General features: G+C 44.1%; 1 long non-coding RNA gene across 1 annotated transcript in view; it reads right to left on the bottom strand.

The window, feature by feature from the left end:
- Nucleotides 1-233: 233 nt before the first annotated feature.
- LOC116452647 overlaps nt 234-19,943 on the bottom strand; it is a 122,693-nt gene continuing 102,983 nt past the window's right edge. The window contains exon 3 of the long non-coding RNA XR_004243552.1: nt 234-365. This is a non-coding gene — a long non-coding RNA (uncharacterized LOC116452647). The remainder of the gene's footprint in view (nt 366-19,943) is intronic.

Raw genomic sequence — 19,943 nt, 5'->3', positions numbered from 1 at the left:
GCCCCAGTCCCTGTCACTTATTGCCATGGCACCCAGCACTGAATCACTGAGGGTGTTTAAATAGGCAGACATTAATTTATAGAGTAAATCATTACGAAATGGAGGAAATAAGTGACTATCATTGGCACTGATTTGATCTAATGGAGTCTCACAGTAAATTGCTAATATTCTCCCTCCCCCACTGTATTTTTTTTTTTTTTAATGAGAAAAGCAAATAAAAATATAAACCTTTGTTCAACTTGCCATATACATTGCCAGGTATGTGGTTTGCTGATGATGTACAAATCCAGCTCACCTCCTCCCTGCTGCTTCTCCAGCTGGGGAACAGGATCTCCTCCTTGAGGTTTCAGTAGAGACTCGGTAACCTGAAAATTGGAGGAAGACACATTTATTGCTCTCTCCTACATGGCCTTTTCCCTTTCTTGTCTGAGAGAAGGCAGCTTTTGGTTCACTCGAGTGGAAGTTGGCTGTCCATTTCCTGATGGCAGCAAAGAGCAGACTCCCATCTGGTTGATGCAGATGCCACTGTTTTGACTTTATCCAGGTGGTCACCCAGCAAACCCTGTTGTGCCTAATTATTTAAGAGGGTTGTGAAACACTAGGTGATTTTATATACCATATGTGCTAGAAAACATAAGCATGAAGATGCTGTGACTTAATGATGTGGCAACTTCAGCTCCAAATCTTCCATGTTTTACGGCTTAAATCTGACCTTTCCCTTTCCTGTAATGCACTTTGTAGCATTTAGCATGAAAGAAGAGCAAACAGAACTGGAGATGGGGAGGTTATCAGCAGCAGTTACAGAGCCATCCTCCACCCTCTATCAAGATAAAGCACTTGACTCATTTTAGAATATCCATCCTAGGGGGAAGAAGGCGGGAGGAGAGAGGGGAGAGCCTGTCCATTAAATGGAATTTCAGGATTTGGAGATCAGAGACTTCCTTCATGGTGTTAGAGCAAATCACAGATCTCCTTCCTCAGAGCAAAACAAAAACACACCGGGTCTCCTGCTCTGGTTATTAATTTATTTATTTTTAACCCATGTAGTTTGTTGCTTTGACTTCCCAAACAATGGGAAGGTACAAGGAGAGAAGGATAATAAATTGCATTCCCTCCTTTTTACCATCACAGGAAACCTTGAGGGACTGTTCAGCAAGCTGGAGCTCTTATCTGCCTTTGGGCGATCTCATTATCAAACCTTCATTTTGCTCCCCAGCAGGAGAGATGGCCTGCAATGTATGATAACCTCTACTTATGAAACTCACACTCCAGAAATCTCTGATAATAGGCCAGCTAAAATGGAAAACCAAAGAGCAGGCACCAGGTTTTCAGCCACCAATGAAGACTACACACATGCACACACACAGAGGCAGGTACCAACACACATATATGTTTTTAGTTTTATTTATATTTCTATGCACCAGCTGCACTCTGATGGCACCTCCCAGAATTTAAACCACAAAGCTAATAGGACTAATGTTTTCCAGCATACTTGAAATAATATTTTCAAATAAGCCTGTGTGATATAGGAGCCTGTATTCCATCTACAGAGAGGTCAGTGAAATCAGTGGGAATTATAACCTATCTAACCTGCTCAGGTGTTTTATAAATCCCATTAAACACTTATTTAAAGACAGTTGAAAGTATGAGCTGTAGGAACAGAAGTAGTTCCTGGGGGTAGAGAGAAAAAGAGGAGAAAAGGCATAAAGAGAATCAAGTTCCCTAAGCACTTGGGCACTTTGATTAATACAATATAATATAACATGATAGAATATTTTATATTACTTTTCAATTAATTTCCCGTCATGATGGCACTGTCCAGGTAATCCTTCGTCCTCCAAATTCATTTCTGAACCCTACATCTCTGCATAGGACATTGGGGGATAAATGGGTTTGCAGCACTCCCAGTGCAACCCCTTCTGGGTATGGGCTAGAGAAGGTAAGAGACTGAGATCTGGGGAGTTCAGCTGCAAATCCCAGAATTCCTGACCATTTTTCCTGATTCAGACTGTGTGTCCTGCAAGTCTCCATGCCCAGCAAAGAGATCCAGCTGACAGAGGGCCATGAGGGCACAGTCGCAGCCCACATCCAATGCCTGCCCACCCCACTGTGGGAAGGTGAAGTGTTGGATCATGTGGCAAAGGTGAAGAGGTCCTTTTGAGCCCGGAAAGGTCTCCAGGAGGACTCCCCTGGATACACAACCTCACTAATCCATACATTCCCACTTGCAGGGCTGTGTTTCCCAGCTCCATGAGCTCCCACCAAGAGCAGCTGCTCTGCCATGGAGCAGCTTTGCTGCTCTCCACAGGCAGGGGATTAGGCCATGGGAATCAGCTACAGCTCAGCATCGCTTGGCCATCCCCATCCCCATCCCGCTGCCATGCCAGAACTTCCTCATCGTAACCTGAGAAACAGAGCAATCCAGGCTATGAACTTAATTTTTATCTCCTTTTTTTCTGTACCACTGGGAGATGTTCTGGATCACACAGAATGTGGTGTGAAGGCAAAACACCTGGAAGCATCAAAAATCCATCCCCTCTCTTTTTGTTTCCACTTTCCTATCAGTAAAAAAGGTCAGCAATAGTTAGTGCCTCACTTGTGCAGGGAATGCAAAAATATATTTGCTCTTGTAAAACCTCCCTAGGCATAACACACTGCTGCAAATATGCTAACACTTTTAATTATGTTTTAATATATCATACAGATTATATTTTCAATACCTTAAAAAATAATCAACCTGAAAAATCCCAGCCAGTGAGGAAATAAAGGCGGAGAACAAAAATATTAAGATATGAAGAGATTTTTCTTATGAAGGCTAAATATGTCATATTTCCAAATTTCCATTAAATGGGAACAAATAGGAGGAAATAATCATAAAAAGCTGCAGTGAGGCACCTGGTTACCTGAACAGACCTTGTTGGAATGGGTTGTTCTTGCTGAACAAAAGAGTAAAAGTGAGAGAATTCCCCACATTTTCCTGCACTGGACTTTGGGGACATGCTCTTCTAGGGGTGTTTTCCCAAACAAGCAGAGGCAGGAAGGGAAGGGGAGTTCTCTTCACCCCAGGGCTCCCACCACAGGGAGAGCTCATCCACCCATGCTTTGGGAAGGGAATCATCATTGTCCATTTCCCATCCCTGGAACTGCTCCAGGTCGCGTTGCTTGGAGCAACCTGGTCTAGTGGAAGGTGTCCCTGCCCATGGCAGGGGGCTTGGAACAAGATGAGTTTTAAGGCGCTTTGCAGCCCAAACCATTCTGGGATTCTCTGATTCCTGTGGCCAGGCTGTGGATCATCACCACCACACACACCAGGAGGGTGAACAGGAACCAGCTCACAGTTATTCGTACCAAATGATTATTTTATTTTGTTAGATTAAAGGCTTTCATTTCCAATGGCAGCTAATCCTGTGCTTCTCAGAAATAACACATACCCTCTTAAAAGCACGTAAGGCGAAGATTGGGGTTTCTTTAATGGAAAGCAGAATCACACCTGCAGTGGCCAGGGCTGAAGGCAGATCTGTCTGGGCAGACCATGCAAGAGGTCTCGTGAAAACAGCAGTTTTATCAATAAAGTCAAGTCTACTTCAAATGAACACACAGAGGCCTTTCCTTAAGAAATGGGCGAGGCAATAGGCAAAACTCAAAGCAGTCCTCTTTTAACAGAGGTGTCTGAGCTCTTCTCAGCTGGCGTTTTGCAAGAGACAAAAACATGAACCCTAAAAACAAGGCAGTAGATCCCTGTTCCCAACATCTTCCATTCACATCCCACGCCAAGGCCGCAGTTGGATTCCTGGGAGCTGGAAGGAGAAGGAGCTCGCGCTCGTTCTCCTCTCCCATGCTAAGGGCAGGTAATTATCTCTGCATTCCTGGAGGAATGTTACAATAAATATGGCTGTCATTTTTCATTACTGCATAGTGAACAAAGGGAACAAAGAGAACAAAAGAAACTGTGGTTTTGCTAACCTGGGCTCACGTGTGCCTGGATATGTGCAAGGCAGGAGTAGAGGGGAGAGTTTATTTCTATTATTTACTGTGGATTAAGCAATCTGGCTCACTGTCCTAAAATTTACCAGTTTTTTGAACTAATTAAAAATTAATCTCTGGGAAAATCCTTCTCTCTTACTTGGTGTCCCACCACTGGGTTTCTTGGCTTAAAATGGAACTTATTTGACAGGCAAGAAATACAATCATGTCTCCCTAACTTCTACTATGCAAAGCACAAATATTCACTTTCTCATTTTTTCCCTATTTGACCTCTCAGTAGTGGCCAGATTTCTGAATTTATCTTAATGACCAACATCTTATGATGTTGGAAAATACGGCAAAAGAATTTGTGTAAATAAAAGTACATAGAAACTGTGTGTCTGTTAGTTTCCTTCCCCTCCAAAGTCATCCTCGATGCTTCTCTTTCAATGCAGACAAGATAAAATGGAAAATGTTCAATACCCTTAATCACTGAGAATACCTAATCTGAGACACAGCCAGCTCAGAGTCCAGCTCTATGCCTGTGTATTTTTTTTTGCATGGTTCCTAGGTGTTTTTCCTGCCTAAATGAACAGATACTTTGATTTGCCAAACTGTTATTAGAGAAAAAAAAAATTAGAAGGTTCACAGTGTTCACACTGACTGCAAAATTATCTCCTGAGTAGCAGAGAGAACAGTTTGCACTCATCTGTCTGAAGTCTAGCAGCAAATGGAAAATTACAGTGTAAGCAAAATTTCCCCTGGCAACTGTCTACGTATGAAACATCAAACTCTGGAGAGAACTGAAAACCACAGGTCACAAGAGTTATTCAAGAGTCTTGCCTCTCCCTTTCTCTGGTAATAGATTTTGCTGAGACCTAGGAGTGACAAATTCACTTCTCTCATATCCCAAATCCCAAACTTCATCTTCCATGCGTTTTTCTACAGCTCTTGCATATCCTCTCCTTTTGATGGACATGGTGGTGCTGTCGCTTCTCCTCCCCAGGGCTCTGGTCCCTCATGGTGTCTGTTGCAGCCAAGTGGGTTTGCTACCAAGATCCAACTTACAGAGACCCAGCTTAGTCCTAATATCTGCACCAGACACACACTTGGGGATGTCTCTTCCCAGAGCAGCACAAAAACACCAACTCCATGAGGTCTTGCAGCCTCAAACTTCCCAAAAACTCCTGCCTTTAACTCCTCTCGAGAATTTCACGAGTGTCAAGCTGCTGCATGTTGTTCTGTTATTTCAAGTCGACTGTACTGATATATGAATATCTGTGTATCTCAGAGTTACAATGGGTGCATATGACCCTGGAGGTGATTTGGGAGAAGACCAGCCAGCCCAGAAAATGAAGTTTTTCAGCACTGTAGACAATCTGCACGCACTGGCATGAGGAGAGCTGGGTTCTCTCCCAGTATTGCACACAAATCTTGTGCAGACACACAGGTGTGGGGCAAACGCTCAGCTGCAACCCTTCCTGATGGGCATTCCTACACTGTGGGAAGGTGCAGACACATCCCAGTTAGGTGCTCAGCAACTTTAGCTGTGGGGTAGAGCATCTGCAAGCCCATCCCTGTCAGAAGCAAAAAAATAGAAATTGGTAGAAAAAAAGATTAAAATAAAGGAAATTGATGAAAAATGAGATATTTCTGATTTGCCACTCTCTGCTCTTATCTGATCTCAGCCTGTTCTCTCTAACAGGCACCTTCTTGTCAGTAGCCCCAATGACATCAATTGAGTGGGAGTGCAAAGCATCAACATTACTTGTGAGAACAATCCAGTTAGGGAAGCTTGCTCTGCTGGTAATATTAGAATCAAAACATTCAAATGCACAGACAGAGAGGCTAACAATTCAATTTATGCTGTGAATGCTGAACAGCACATTAAGCAAATCAGTTCAGATGGTTCTGGGTTGTTCGTGTTTAAAGAAGATCAGAAACAAAATTTCCAATCCTGTACCACATCTAAGAGCTCGAGAGGAAGCACTAAAACCTTCACTATTGATATATTTATTGTTCTGCATTTCCCTCAGCTGCTTGGTCTTTTACTGCTGCCCTGTGGTCCATAGGGAACTGCTGTGGTCCTTCACAGAAGATAAACCAAGTTTTCCATGTGGTTACACCTCATGCAGTGGGACATTTTAGGGATGCTAATGTTAATTTTTTCCTGAATATTATTCTGTTATAGATAATCTACAACGCAATATGCAATAAACCTTCCAGCAAGAGTTTGCCATTTCCCCTACAAGCCCAGATTTCCAGAGGACTGCAAGTTTCCAAAGTTGCAAACAGCCATTCCAAGGATTTATGAAGAGCTCTAAGCTAGTTTGTTATCTAACCACAGCAGGTCACATTAATGCCAACTGACCCATGAGTGCCTGGAGGTGTTCCCCCACCTCTGACACATTGCTTTGAGTCCTCCATCAACCCTCTTTCCATGATGGGCCTAATCTTGGGAGAAAGTCTCAAAATGTTCCTGGATTCAGACTTAAACCCTGGCTCATACATTACAGACGGTCTCCCAATACTGCAGGACGGCATAAATCCATATGGGACCCTTCCAACTCAGGATATTCTGTGATTTTATCTTTATATATCTATATAAAATACTGGACATTACCAGACAGCTGGATACATGGATGAGAACAACCCCTACTGCAAGACCTGGGTGATTGCAGTTTCATAGCTGAAAACGTCTCTTTCCAAAAACTTGAAGAAAGGGTCCAAAGCAGAGATGTGGAGCCAGCAGGGCTGGAGGAAGCACAGCCATCCCCTGAACTGGCAGTGCCACCGTGTCCCCCGGTGCTCTGTGTTCCCAGCTAGGGCTAATTAGCTCTTGTTGAGCAGCACATTAGCACAGCAATGCAGACTTTCTCGAGTACCCTGGCTTGCTTGGAGCTACACTGTGCCACTTACAAATGTTTTAAGATTCATTAACCTCCCTCTGCACTCCCCAGCTACAGAGACAATATATCAGGAGAGCAAACCTGCAGCAGTGGTGAGACAGACAGGATGATAATTTCTCACCCATTCTCCTCTCCTCTGCTCTAACACACTCCAGATAATCACACCCGAAGCTAGATCAGACAGGGACAAAATTAACTGGAACTAGAACTCGGGCTTCACACATTTCTTGCTTGTATCTACACAAGGCACTGCGACCCTTCCCCATCTGTCACCTTGTCCCTGCATCAGCCCCACTCGCTGACAGCCCAGCTCCACCAGCTGCCAGGCTGAAATGATATTGAGGCACTAATGGTTCTGTGCTGTTCTGCAGGGCTGTGTGAGCCTGCACCAGGTGACACGAGCAATTCCACACCCGGTTATCCAGATCCTGTTTGTGTTTTCATGCTGGCGTGGAAATTCAAGGTATGTTCCCCCTATGTCTCCCTCTCTTTCCAAAACTCAAAAGAATCAGTGCCTACAATTTAACCATCACTGCAGCACTGCTATTAAGTAATTTGTGTTTTAAATTTATGGAGAATATTACTGGAAAAAATGAGCCTGGTAATGAATTCTGTATTTATCTTTATTTTTTTTTCCCCCACAGAAGATCTTTGAAAAACAAGTTTTCTTTGGTCAAAATGCAATCCCCTCAATTTCATGAAGGTTACTGAGAATTATACAGGTCTACTATGCTGTTCTGGACCTGAATTAATAGTGACTCGTTTGACACATACTACTTAGTTAACCTGGGTAGGGTATTACTTTCTTATCTAACTACATTAATTGATTCTACATCACTTAATAGCTCAATAGCTTATCAGGTTACTTCACTCACTAGACAAGCTAAATGTCTGGAGGCAATTAGAGTGTCATTCTCTGTAATAACAAGTTTCTTTGAGAAGTTGCTGATGAGGTTCTTTATTACACAGATTATAAAACGTATCTTCATACTGTTATAAATATAGGTACAAATTGAAATGACTTACCAGGAGTCCCACTTCCCTAGCAACCAGGCAGATTTTAGGCTCATTTTAGGAATGGTTGCTTTCTCCCCTTCCTCCCCCCTCCCCAATGCTCTCTCCTGCCTTCCTTGTGATCTGTGTCCAATTTTCTGTCACTCACAGGTGGTCTATGACCACGGAGAACCTGTCACTGGGTCCCTTGCAGTTTGCCATTGTCATTGCTCAGCTCAATCTGAGGATGTTACCTCCGGGACACCAGGCTCAGTGTAGGGGTTTAATTATGGCTGCTGCTCTGCGTGGCTGCCACTGACATGAGGAGTGAAAACACAGAGAGGAGCTCTGTCCTTCCACATTTCCCTACCCCGACAGCTGAGCCCTTCAAGGAGGATGGACACAAATTCCCAGCCTTACCCCAGCAGAAGGTCTGCTCTGTTTTCCACCCCATCCCTCGCACTTCAGCTTTGTTACCTGGTTCATTTCTCACCTGTGTGCCTGAAAAGCCATTAAACAGGGATGGAGAGTCCTCTCTCTGCGCCCCAAATACACCCTGGTGCTCAACAGAAACGTGAAAGCATTTTGCTTACTCCTGCATGAATTCAAACAGTAATAAATGCTTCTTTCCATGGATTAAATTAATAGCATTTAAAATTAAGTGAAAGATCATTGAATTAATTTTTTAAACTGTCAACAAGGCTGAATGGTATGGAAGAAAGAGCCAAAACCCAATACCTTTTGTGGTATCCCCAAACCTACCCCCACTCCACAAAGCCTAAATTAATATTTTCTTAGCCCAAACCAGTGTCAAATTTGGGAAGCAAAGAAAATGAGCAGAGGGGGAAGTGAGGTTGTAAGAGATGGGCTTTGTGCTCTGGTGATCTCAGCACCATGCAAAAGGGACATTCAAGACTCTGGGGATCATCCCCCAGGAATGGGGCAGAAGCATGATTTTAAATGACAAAGGAAAAACTTTATTGTGTTTTTTCTTCTTGCCATTCCAAGTATTACTGCTGTTTCTCAGCCATCTCCTGTGGCCAGGCAGGTGGCTGAAACTGTCATTAATTGTGCTCTTCCTTCTGGCTCTTTAGGAATGTTTTTTGGTCACTGCTGGAAAAGCTGCAGGAGCTATGGGAAGACAGGAACACCGGTGGAGGTGAGGCAGAGTGTGAATAAACATTGCTTGTGATCTTGGTTTAAAGGAGGAGAGACCCTGTGTCCCTCCACAGAAGGAAAAATCATGATCTTGTCTGGGTTCCGGATGATTATTCAGTGGATTGGTGACTTTTCCATCCCACATGGAGGCTTTGCCTGTAAGGAAAATCAGCAGCCCAAAGCTCTGGGCTGGGCAGAAGAGGAAGGCAATGCCAGATCACGTTCTGAATTTTCATCTTCTTCACTGACATCAGCACCTCCACTTTGACTCACACCACAGATCCACATCTCCCTTCAAAAAGCAGTTCCTGTAGGTTCAGAGTTTGGTTGAGGAAATTGTGGTTTGCTTTTAAACCCCTGATTCTCATCACTTTTTCCACGAACACCCTGCTGAGTTGGAGGATAAAGGCAGAGCATCATTAAGAGATGTCGTCCTGAGCCAGCAGCTCCTTTGCCCGGCGGCTCCCCTTGCTCTGGAAGCACCTGGGCTCTGAGCCTGCAGGAAGGAGCCTACAAAGCACAAAAGCAGCTTCCAAACAATCCTACAGGAGCTACAGCTGCCCTGCTCAGCCCAGCACATTTGTTTTCTGTGTGTCTCCTATCTCTGGCATTTAAGATGTTCCATAATTTTCAGAGGACAAACAAACAAAACCCTCGTGGTTCCCTTTAAACAGCCGGCAGCACCCACGGCTCGTTGATATTCATCAGCCAGAGATGTCTGCTACCTCCGAACAATTAGTCTAAAATATTTATCAGAAATAAGTGTTGGGGTTTTTTGTCCAAGTTTTTGAAGTTATGAGGCCTCAGATGGGATTAATGGAAATTTTAATTAAGATATGGAAATAAGCTGCTTTCTCCCTGTCTCTCTGAGACTGCAGGGAGTTCACATTATCCTCAACAGCATGTCTCAACCTGCTGGGGGAACCATTTGCAAGATGACTTTGTTTTTAAGTTCACCTTAGATAGGATGTTTAGTTGGGAATTTGATGTGAACCCCAAGTCCATGTCTGCAAAGAGCTGCTCTGCCCCTGAGTAAGGATCCCCCTGCTCTCTTCCACAGTCAGAATCATGAACCCTTTTCCCACTGCAGGGAAAAGCTTTCCTGAAGGAGGGAGAGGGATTTAAATCCTTTTATATGTTTTCTGACAGGCATCCTGTCCATCAGGCTGATTAGCTGGGCTCCATTCATAAGGAGAAGATAAACAGAAAGGAGAATTGAAGGGGCAACAGCTGAGCAGAGGAGCCCAGGCTGCCACAGGGCTGTCGGGGAGAGCATCCCAGAGGAGCAGAGGCTCTGCTCCAGCACTCTTCAGGTTCATGCTGCTGCAGACAGGACCCTGACGAGGCTGATAGTGAAGCAGATTTGAAACACAGATGATTTTAGGTCTGATTTTAGTCTCTGACTTCATTCACTGGTCACAGTGCAAATGCCCAACACCAGCAGGGTGAGCGCCCTCCTCTCAAACACCGCTGTTCCCCTTCGGAAAACATTTATTTTATGGATATTCATCTTCCTTACACTGTAGCATTGCTAAGAGTGTGAACTGAGCTTTTATTTTGGAGGCAAAGGATTTTAATTTGAGCCTTGGAGCAATTTTGGCCTCTGGTGTTTGCAGATTTCACTGGAAATAAGGAAGCTAAGTAGGCTGAAGAGTTAGATTCTTCCACAGAAGAGAAATTGTGACTTGCATGGAGAGGTTGTCTCAAAATATTGAGGAAAGCTGTCTGCAGGAACTGCCTGCAAGCTTTTCTGCTTCTCTTCTTCCTTTAGTCTCTATAGATAAACCTCACTTTTCCCAGTCTAAAGATGAGGGAAACTGAAGCACATAGGCACCTATATTCTCCAAAGAGAACTATATTTTTGGATGCTTTGGCTTCCGGATGCACTAAACATTTGTATTTCTAGCTGAGCCCAGCATGAGAAGAAGATTTAAGAGAAGGGCATTTTAAATCTGTTTCAAAAGGTAATGAAAAATATCTGGTAAAATTATTTCAAGTCATTCATGTAATTTTGCACCCTGTGGAATCACACTTAGACACCTATTGATATGGATAAAGATATCTTGTTTATGGGAAACAAATCTCATTCTCAAAGCTGTTAAAGCAATGGAAGCACATCTGAATGTGCTGTGAATAACTTATTTCATGTGTGCATTACAAAATAACTCGTGAGCATTAATTAATCAAATACTGAGACCTAAGCATGAGCTATCTGGGCATTTCTATATCAAATCCATCTTACTGACAAGGGGAAACAAAAGGCATGAAATGACTTGTCCAGGGTCTCCTAAAAGTCCACAGCAAGGCTAAAACTGAAATGTGGCCACTCTTTTTCTCTTCTTTCCAAACTAGGGACCGTCCTCCAGCTTTGGGAACAAAGGAAAAAAGAAAAAAGGAAAAGGAATAGATGCATTAAGGATGCCCAGATGTTCTTGACACAGAGGGCATAGGTCAAATCTGAGATCCTATTTCAAAATCTAGAGAAAATTACCTTTCCAATGACATGTGGCGTGACCTTCAACTCCTAATAGTGTAGGAGCAGTCCATTTCTGAACGTTTGCATCATGCATTTTACATTCTGGATCTCTAAATCATCTCTTATCATTTACTTACTTCTCCCTGATAATGAACACTATTTTTCTGCTGTATCTCTCTCTCTTTTTATTTTATTTTTTTTTTATGTGGGCTGCATCCTGCTACACCCTGCTTTTCAAAAGCACATGAAAAATCTCAAAGCACAAAACTGACATTTAATGCAAGGCTGGGGTATAGTTGCTGATTACTGCTTGCGTGTGTGTTTTGTACAAAACGGGCAGACAGACTGCAGAAGGCTGGGAGGCATTAAGCAGAGATGATTTTGAGGGGATCTCAACCAAATTAAACTTTTTTTTTTCAAGTAAAGCCCAGCAGGGGATAACAAAAATTAGGGTTGGATTTACTAAAAATGAAGTGCTCTGGTGATTAAAAAATGGTTGGCTGCAAAATCCCAAACTGCATTTGATTGTGAAACAGCACCAAGCCAAGATAGGGCAGCTTTAATAAATTGTGTTGCTAATTACAAATATTTCATAGTATCTCCGTTTAGACAATAAGGAGGGAACTGTTTAATGACAATTTATTAGTGCATGTGCACAGATATACTGTATTTTAATCTTCTTTTTATTTTCCTTTTTTTTTTTTCCAATTGGTTCTTCCAAATAGAAAAAATGATAATCGTTATCTAAGCTCTTGACTTCCCTTGACTTAATTGCAATCTAAGCCCACTTCTAATCTGTACAGATCATGGTTGCACGATTTGGAGTTTAATTTGAACCCCCGGTGAATACATGTGCAGAGGCTGGAGGGTTTGTGTGTGCACACATTTGTGTGCTCAGTGCTTTGAACGTGTCCTTTTTCCCCCACCAAAAAGAAAACCAAGCAGGAAAATGTCTCTCTGTATTTTCACTATTAGCACAGGCAGCATCCGCCTGCCTGCCAGGACTGCAGCTTTCTGAAGGATCAGGATTTTTTCCACAACTCCGTATTTCATGATATAAATATAATTCAGAGCTTTGGAAGTAGGAAACCATAATTTGCTGAGAGTGGGGAAGACCAGAGCAGTTCTTCTGTGCCTGGTCCACAGAGTGTGTCATGCCCCTGAGCTAGAGAGAAGATCCCTTTGTGCTTCAAGTCTGATATTGCAAAGCTGTTAAAGAAATCTGGATGCCTAATTCTTATTAGAATACTAAATTGAGGTTTTTCTTACACATCTTCACCTCGCATTTGCCTCAGGAGGATCCTTCCATCCATTTAGAGATGCTGGGAAGGGGATCTCAATCTCTGCATTAATGTGGCTCAGCTGGGGAGAACAGGCAATACAGATGAAGTAAGAAACAATGCACCTAAAATTTGAGTCAATTCATATTTGAAGCTCAAGAGAGACGAGTTACCTATTTTTCCATCTTTTTGATTATTATGTTTAAGATATCTGCTCATCCTAGATCAGGCTGAAACCCTCGAGCACCGAGATATCTCTGTGTTTGGTAACTGTCTCTAAGTAAACACAGAAGGGCTGTGTTTGTCCCTGCAGGAACCACATCCCCTGCATGGTCAAGGAATAAGCTCAAAACAGCTCCTGCCATGGAGGAAAAGACCCTGCCTCCTCCCCTGCTCACTTACCAACAGAAAAGCAAAGCCACATACACTGAAAAAATATTTGTCATGCTTGTAGCTAAGATTTAGGTTGATTACAGCTGAAATAAGACTTCCACAGTTTTAATTAGCTACAGGGTGGGGGCAAAGCTCATTACTCTGAAAACGTAATGATGTTTCCGCTTCCATTTCCACAATCAGGTTCCTCTCCTTATGAAGAAGGCATATTAAAGATGGGCTGTGAGCTTGTCACGCTACATCCACTGTTGTTGGAGCAGTTTGGACCTGGATGTGGGAGTGTGGCTGGACTCCATCCTTTGCCCTGGGTTCAGAGGCTGCTTCAGCACTGCCCATACCTTGCCTGAGCTGAACTCTCCTGCCAAAAGCAGATCCCAAACCCTCCTGCATAGTATTTTTATCTGCAGCAAACCCAAGGTCATAATGAGCTCAGGATTATCCCCACCTGAGATGATGCATTGTCCAAGCACGCTCCCACATGCCTGGAAGTCCCAGTGCCTGATGATTAACAACGAGCCCAAGTGGGGACACAGAGACAGGCAATGAAAAATGTCCCTGCAAGACAGGGAGGCTGAATGGGAAGAAACAAATCCCTTTGAGGTGCCCTGAGAGTTACTTTTAGGCCCATGATAGCTCCATTAGTTGTATCTAAGGTGCCACTTCGCATTTCATGCTACAGCGAAGTTTTCGTTTGACCAGCAGTGATTTGCACAACTTGTGGAAGTTTCTTTCTCAGTGCTGGCACATTAAAGAAAAAGGCTCCCTGGCGCTGCAGGCGAGATCCAATATTTTGTTGTCATCTACGATTGCCTATTGACTATGAAAAAGCAAATAACACACTCTGAACCAGGCAAGCTTTTGGATACCCGAATCCGAGCCGGTCTTGCTGCTTTCAAAGAGACCCTTTGGCAGATGTTTGGGGTTTGTGTGTGTGCGTGTGCGTGTCCCGTCTTCCATGACCCCACCAAATGTGTCAGACTCTTCCAGTTAAGAAAAAGGATATCTTTTCGTTTAACTCAATTAGCAAACACTGCCAGCTCTGAGAGTCCCTAGCTCAGTCCCCAGGCTGTCAGCTGCCAGTCCAATTTTAGTTTTGTGTACTGTCTAGATAGCAAATTTATTGATGAAATATGGTCGTAGGTGTAAGAAAAACTTGGAGGATTCAACACAACTTCTTGAACCTATACTTATGAAGACTAATGTATATCTTTACGAGCTGGCAAATGCATCTTTCTGTCTCTGAAGGTTTGTGTATGTGAAAAAATAAATCTGAAAAAAAGATGCTGATACTTTAAATTTTGGCTTGTGTTTTTGTTTTTATTTTTTAGTCCTGCAGTCAGGAAAAAAAAAACAATCTGGAAAAAACCCCATATAAATAATTGTTACTATGACAGTGCTGAGGAGACTGAGCCCCAGAGCAGCACTCTGTTTCACAAGGGTTTTCCTTAGCTTAAAACCCCAAAAAACTTCTTATGGAAGACTTCTGTCCTAAACATTATTGGGCACTAACAGATGCAACTCCTTTCTTGCTGAACACATAGGTGATGTTGTGCCAGAGACTGATGTGGGAGGGAGAGTGGCAGGAGGGACCTGTGGGTTGGCAGCTGGTGCAAAGGTGACATCATTCACTGAAATCTTTGAATAAATTTTGTGTTTCTCATTTAAATTAATGCCAAATATATTTTGCACTGTAGCAAGGTACCGTCCAGTCCACGTGCCGTGTTTTCTATGAATGGGGTCTCTGGACACATAGGATCAGCTCAGAAGAGGTCCTTGGGGACAGATTTAGCACACATTAGTCCCCCAAAATCTGTGTTTATAAGATCTCTACCCATGCAACTCTGAAGCCAATGGGATTTGTTGGAAAAAACATAATCTCAGATAACCTGGACCACCAAAGAAATTGTAATGAGAAGATTGGACCCTCCTACATCATTGCATGGAGATCTTGGCATGCGTGGTGATTGCCCTTCACAACGGCGAGTGGAAATCAAATAGGTCAGGGAAAGGGGGATATGGCTCCATAGTACACTGAGAAAGAGCTGGAGGGGAAAGAAATCCTTCCAGTTCTGTAGAGATTCCCTGGAAATAACAATTAAAATTCTCCCTAAGGACTGTGAGCATTGGCCAGGAGGGAGTTAATTCAGGAGCAGACAAAATGGTGCAAGCTCCTTGAAGTTAACACTCACGGCTTTCCTTCCCAGAGCCTCTGGAGAGGAAGCAGTGATTGAACCCAACAAATCACAGCCCATTTACGCACGGAGAGGGGAACAGGCAGGACTGCTGGCTATGGAGCCAGGTAGCAGGGGAGGCAGAAAGCCCTCAGAAGTGTGAGAAAAAATGTCCCCAGTGTGTGGGAGGAGAGGGAGAAGTCAGACAGATAATGCTGCTGGCTTCTGTTTTGTAGCTCAGGCCCTCTCATGTTCTCACTGACTGTGTTCGACATGGGCATCCCTCCTCATTTTAACTCTTTACGTTGCATTCAGTGCGTTGTTAATGCCTGGTGCCTCCTTTGGTAGAAGCAAAAAGTTCTGAGCCCATAAGGGGCAGGGGGGGGGAAATCAATAAATTACAATAAAAGTGAAAGAAAAGGGATTTCTTCTGGCAACCACATTCAGCCCAGCAGGAGAAGCAGCCGCACCAAGGGGGGAGCAAAGACATGGGGGAAAAATAAACAAGATGTCTCATGTAAGGAAAAAAAAATAAAGCAAGGCACATGTTTTGCAGGAAAGGAATAGTGGTGAAAAGAGGAAATTTGCATGGAATGATTCCCCTTGAAACCTTGGATAAATTGGAAGGAATATATCCCAGACAATAGACTGGTCTTTGCTGGACACTAAAGACAAGTAAGAGGAGGGAAGGGAAAACATCCCCAATTAAAGGATGAGGCAGCAAACTGCCTTCCTGCATGGCTGAACCCTCAACAACCCCTACCCAGCAGCCTCCAAAGTGTGGAATTCCATGTGAGGGGGAAAAGACATTAGGACTGGGGGGGAGGACAAACATGCTGGGTGGCACTGGTGGCTCTGCCACAGTGAATTTCTTCAGGAACACTCAGGGCCAGGTCCCAGCTCAGTCCTGTGCTCTCCTGCCAGTGCTCTCCCTGCACCTTCCTCGGGGCTGAATTTTCAGTGGAGGGTTTTTATGTCTTTAAAAGCCTCTGATCTGGGGTCCTACATCAGTGGGGAAACAAAATGATGAAGGTCCCGACCTGCTCCAGGTCGGAGAGACTGGCTGGAGTGGGGAGTGGGGCAGGATCTGATCCTCAGGCTACATCCACACCCTTGTGCTGACACTTCCAAACCACTGCGTCTCTGCAGGTGCTTCAGCCCATTCCTTGTGCCCAAACTAATCAGCAATTCATTGCTAAACCACTCTTTGAGAAACTGCTTTGCAAATAAACTCTGGGCTTGGGCACTGGAAGAAAACAATCTCATTATTGGCTGCTGGGTTATTTTCTTCTTTAAGAGATCTTTAAGAACAAGTCCGATCTATTCCCTTCGCAGTTTCTTCCTCCCCGTCAATACTGGAGAACTCATGTGAAGCAAAACACTGGATGCATCAAATGATCTTCCTGCTTGCCTGAGAGTCACTTTGGGTGGGTCCAATACCTTTAGGTTTAAAAAGTAGTCAGAAGGTTTTAGAAGAAATGAGATGGAAACAGACTGGTTTGTATGCATGAAAAACATATATTCTTGTCAAAAAGCTCCTGGTAGCAGCTAACAGCAAAAGGAATGGGTTAAAGGAAAAAAACCAACATTGTTACTACGAGTTGAAAAGTAACAATGAAATTAAACAGGTCTGCAAATGGGGACTTAAAGGCAGGTTTCAGCCTGGGAGGCTCTGAAATAGCCAAAGGGAGGCACACGCTGCAGGAAAGCCTCGTGCTCCTGCAGTAAAAACCCTGCAAGGCTGTTCGCTCCCATGAGAAATTCCCTGTGCCTTCCCATTGCACACCATCCCTGAACGGCCCTTTCCCTGCGAAGGGTCTCATCCTCCCCCTTTTACAAGAGGAGGGTTTGTACAGGAAGAAATAGATGCACTAATAAAGTCTTCAGTGTCTATTTTCACTAATTTAATCTGTGGAATCAAAGCAATTACCCAGCAGAATAAGGTCTCTCAACATTTTTGAGTCCTTGACAGTGACCAGAGGAACCGATACACCCAGGAAAGGTTGGGGTCAGTGGGAAACATGGAACATACAGCCACTATTTCAGTATGTAAATTACTCTCACCGGATGTAAGCTTTGTTCACTGCCTCTCTATAACCTGTGCTGCACAGACAGCCTCACTGACATTCTCAGTCCAAAATAAAGAATCCCTGTTGTAACAGGCCACCACAAATCCCTAATGCTAATCCTGATCTGACTGAAAAAAAAGGAGCAGGAGGTCTGTCAGGCACCTTTGCTATGCTAGGTGCTCTCCAAATGTAGACCAGAATGAGGATGCCCAGCAGACTGAAGTAAGTGAGAAAATCCTTTTCCCCCTCTGAACTTCTCTGGATTAACTTTTCCATGTGCTTCCCCTTATATGTGTGTGTGGGTGTCTTATCACCAAGGCCCTTCCTGCCCCCAGTCCCTGCTTGCCTGTTACCAGTCTACAAAAACACATAGACTCGCTCTGGAGTAAAATAAAAATATTGGAAAGCAATACAAGCAAAGCAATGGACGTGACCATTGTCTTCTCTGCAAGTGTGCTTGGAAAGAAAAGGCACAGGTGGAGAAAAAAACGGAGAGGAGAGGAGAGGAGAGTGAGAGGAGGAGGAGAGGAGGAGGAGAGAGGAGAGGAGAGGAGAGGAGAGGAGAGGAGAGGAGAGGAGAGGAGAGGAGAGGAGAGGAGAGGAGAGGAGAGGAGAGGAGAGGAGAGGAGAGGAGAGGAGAGGAGAGGAGAGGAGAGGAGAGGAGAGGAGAGGAGAGGAGAGGAGAGGAGAGGAGAGGAGAGGAGAGGAGAGGAGAGGAGAGGAGAGGAGAGGAGAAGGCAGGACAGGAGAGGACAGGACAGGAGAGGGCAGGACAGGACAGGACAGGAGAAGGCAGGACAGGAGAGGACAGGACAGGAGAGGACAGGACAGGAGAGGACAGGACAGGACAGGAGAGGACAGGACAGGAGAGGACAGGACAGGACAGGAGAGGACAGGACAGGACAGGAGAGGACAGGACAGGACAGGACAGGAGGCCCAAGGAGAATCTCCTGGGCATGGATAAGTTGCTTGCTGCCATTGTGGATCGTGGAAATGCCCAGCTCCTCTGCACTGGGATGGATTTCAGAGGAAGTATTCCCACCTGCTTTGCTTTCTCCTCCTCTTCCAAAGCACTGTAACCTGCCAGGTGGTTTTGCAGAGGGGTCACTCAGGCTGAATGCTGCATAATATCAAATTCGCCCTGTGTGGGGTCAAACACAGTGAGATATCTCAGCTCTGTGCTGATTCCCTTGGGTAGGGTTATACCATGGACTCTCCATCCCAATATCCTGCACACATGTGGTCAACGGACAGGAGCAACCAGAGGCCTCACTGTCCACCAGCCCTCAAACTCCTCCTCCTCCAGTGTCCAGGGCAGGCAAGAGCATCCCCCTGTCAGGAGACAGCCCTGTATCACAAAAGGAATTTGCCATCATTATTATTCTGTTGTAATCGTTCAACAGCAACCACCCCAAAACCATGACTTTTCAAGGAGAATTGGGGTATTTTTCAGCCTACTTGATCCGCCTGTGCTGCAGCCTGGGAAGAGTCCTAGATTGAGGTTAGACCCTAAGGACCTGATTTCCAATATTCCTGCCCATTGGCCCCATTCAGAGAGAAACTGAAACTTGTGCCTAACTTGTCTCACTGAGCTCACAAGCACAGGACTCAGAACCAGGCAAGAAGGCGGAGCTGTCTTACACATCACCTTAGGCTTCAGTGTCAACAACACAGATGCTATGAGGCACTGCTGTGTCAAAGATGAAAAATGCACTTTATCTTCCTCATCATTCCATTGAGAGAATTCTAAGGAAATGTGTACATGTCTATATTTAACTCTTGTTCCTCTTCAAAAAAAAAAATATTATTCAGCTCATACAGGCAACGAATATAGGCCACAGAATCCAACACACAGCAGCAAAAGTACTCCATTATTAAGTCTGTAATTGCCAAGAATTAATTTGCTAATTGCATGCAACTAATCTGCGTCCTTTTTGTTTTATATCAATTAACAGAGTAATTAAAAAAGCAATCTTCTTGATAGTTCCTCACTGGCAGTCTTAGCCCAGCAGAGCTAATGAAAGAGGGCCACCCTTTAACTAACCTCATTAGTATCTCTTCTTTTGTTAAACATCCTACAAAAAATAGTTAATTTTGCTGCATGAAGGTCCTTGATATTCGACTGCTAATGAGGGGGCCACACCGCTCTGATTTGGTGTTTGTTTGGAGAGTGGCTGATCCCTGCTCCCTGCCTTGCTGCCCTTCTGGGGCTGGAGAGGCAGGTAGACAGCAGTAATTGTGGGCTGGGGTAGAGTTTTACGGATATCAGCAGTTACCAAGCATTTAAAGTTCCCTCCAGGACAGTGATTTAGTTTGTTTCATTCTAAAAAACTCAAACTAACTGACAAAAAAACCCACAAACCTCAAAAAAAAAAGCCCCTACAAAACAAAAAGCAAAGCAGAGAAAAGAAGACCTAACAACAAGGAGAGAGCAGCAAAAGAGGGGAATCACCAAGAAGTAAGGACAGGAGGATAGGTGCACAGCTCTGTCTGTGTCACTGTGATGCAGGAAGGAAAACCTCCGCTCTCAT

This window comes from Corvus moneduloides, chromosome 17 (genome assembly GCF_009650955.1).
Source record: "Corvus moneduloides isolate bCorMon1 chromosome 17, bCorMon1.pri, whole genome shotgun sequence".
In the NCBI taxonomy this organism is placed as follows: Eukaryota; Metazoa; Chordata; class Aves; order Passeriformes; family Corvidae; genus Corvus; species Corvus moneduloides.
This window is presented reverse-complemented; position numbering and strand designations above follow the sequence as displayed.